The following is a 2,500-nucleotide window of genomic DNA, read 5'->3' as shown; positions in this document are numbered from 1 at the left end:
TCAGGATGATGATGAAGATGACGAAGATGACGATGACGATGATGATGATGATGATGATGATGATGATGATGATGATGATGATGATGACGATGACGATGACGATGAAGATGAGAGGAGAGGAGTGATCTGAATGGGCCTCGAACCTGTCTTTCTGTCATTTATTTTACATCATGAAAAGCTTTTGAAAAGGGGTAGACCTTTAATAGCCACTGTACGCTTGGAACTGACTTGACTTGAACGGAACTGACTTGACTTGACCTGACTTGATCTACGTTAACCATACAGTGTAAGATCATGTTAACCATGCCGGGCTTTCCATGAGAGGCATATGATCTTCATGTGTCTCCTTACTTCCATCATTCTGGTGAGCAAGACGTCACCAGAAAGTCAGATCATTCGGGAGAGAAAAGCGTGAGTGATTGTAAGCATGTACTGTATAACACCCTCAGAAAATGAAAACATTTGACCATGTCCAAAGAAGACAAGCAGATGCTTAAATAAAACGTACGTGACAGAGTGCCTATTGGAGGTCACGTAAGGTGAAGTAGGCGGAATTTGATATGAAGAAATACATTAAAAAAAATATTGAGGAATTGGAAAGACTTACAATAGTTGGCTGATCATGACTCATGGCCCATCAAGGCAAATACTTGTGCGTGTATAAGTGTATGCATGTGCACATGTGTGAATATGACTGTGTGTGTGCAGTGCACTCAAAGGTGTGTATTTGAGAGGGAGGATGCATACAGATATGAATGTCCGTGTGTGTGTGAGTGAGTAGGCTATGCGTGTGTGTGCACACATGTGCATGTGTTTCAAGGGGAGGAGGGTGTTCTTTTGGGAACTGAATCAAAAGAGGCTTGCGTGAAACTGCTGGCTGCCGGATGTTGGCCCTGGAGCGAGAGGGAGCGAGGGGGAGAGAGAGAGAGAGAGAGAGAGAGAGAGAGAGAGAGAGAGAGAGAGAGAGAGAGAGAGAGAGAGAGGAGAAGAGGAGGTCTCCAACAGCCATCGCCTTCGATTGTCTCCTCTCCATTCTCCTCTGCCTCTCAAGGCCAGACCAGTGTTAGAGGAGAGGAGACACAAGGCGCTTTGGCACATGGGAGGGACAAACCCCAGGAGAAGCGATGAAAAGATGAAGCAGAAGAAGAGGAAGAGGAAAGAGCTCAAGGAACGAAACAGGAGAGAGAGGCTGAAAGAAAGAAGGAAAGGCCAAAAGAAAAATCTCTGAAGTGGAGAAAGATAGGCTGCAGAAGACAGACAAAAGGAACAAAGAAAAGAAAGACAAGAATAAGCAAGTGAGGGAGACAAGGATGGACAAAAAGAGATATAAAGAGAGAAAGACAGAGGACAGGGAGAGGAAGTAGAGGCCTGAAAAGTTGTGCTTGCGAGGGCCTCTTCGCTGCAGATGGTCTGAAGAGAATGCCTTTGAAAGTGTGAGGGGTCGGGAGTGGGGGTCATGAATGACACTTCTTATTCTCCACCAGCAGAGCAGAGCGGACACTAAACCACACTCTGTAGCTGCCACAGCTGTGAACCGTATTGTCCCCATCCAACCGCCCTCCTCTTCCTCCTCCTCCTCCTCCTCCTCCTCCTGTATTTCTATCACTCACTCTCTTTCTCTCTCTCTCTCTCTCTATCTCTGTCCATTTTTCTGCCCAGCTGCTGCGCTCCAACCATTCTGGAATTTTCGGCTCTCGCCCCGGAGACATGATGTCATTCTCGCAAAACGCCACATTTTCAAAGAAAAACGACTTTTACTCAGCCCTGTGGCAGACAATTGGAGAGAGGGAAACAGAGACAGAAAGAGAGAGAGAGAGAGAGAGAGAGAGAGAGAGAGAGAGAGAGAGAGAGAGAGAGAGAGAGAGAGAGAGAGAGAGAGAGAGAGAAGAAGAGAGAGAGAGGGAAAGAAGAGAAGAAAAAGTGTGTGTGTCTATGAGTATGTGGGTGTGTGTTAGTGTGTGTGTGGGGAGTATGTGTCTTTGTATCAGTGTTGCGCAGAGGCGAGGGGGAACGAAACGCGTTGGCCACGGTCAGAGTTCGTGACAAATTACGGCTCTTTTTAATCACTGCTGTGGCGTTATGAAGGGGGGCATAATTTCTGAGCAGAGAAACAATGGCAAATGGAGCTCCTCGGGCTGTAAATGTGTCAGGACATAAGCAGCCTGTTATTTCTACACTACAGAGTCATTACCAGAGAAAATTACAGCTTCTTCAACGAAAAAACGAGAGAGGGTGGGAGTGGGGGGGTGTGGGTGAAAAAGCAACGGAAGACACAGGGGAACAAGAAACAGGGGAACAAGGCAGAGTGAAAGAGACACACAGAGAGAGAAAGAAACAGAGAAAGAAAGAAAGAGAGAGAGAGAGAGAGAGAGAGAGAGAGAGAGAGAGAGAGAGAGAGAGAGAGTGATAGAAATACAGGAGGAGGAGGAGGAGGAGGAGGAAGAGGAGGGCGGTTGGATTGGATGGGGACAAGCTGGGCAGAAAAATGGACAGAGAGAGA

General features: G+C 46.9%; 1 protein-coding gene across 1 annotated transcript in view; it reads right to left on the bottom strand.

The window, feature by feature from the left end:
• Positions 1 to 2,500, bottom strand: part of slc25a26 (solute carrier family 25 member 26) — a 104,024-nt gene that overhangs the window by 43,052 nt on the left and 58,472 nt on the right. The window lies entirely within an intron of this gene.

The sequence above is a fragment of the Engraulis encrasicolus genome, chromosome 14 (assembly GCF_034702125.1).
Source record: "Engraulis encrasicolus isolate BLACKSEA-1 chromosome 14, IST_EnEncr_1.0, whole genome shotgun sequence".
Classification (NCBI taxonomy): domain Eukaryota; kingdom Metazoa; phylum Chordata; class Actinopteri; order Clupeiformes; family Engraulidae; genus Engraulis; species Engraulis encrasicolus.
Note: the sequence above shows the minus strand (reverse complement) of the source record. Positions and strands in the feature narration are given on the sequence as shown.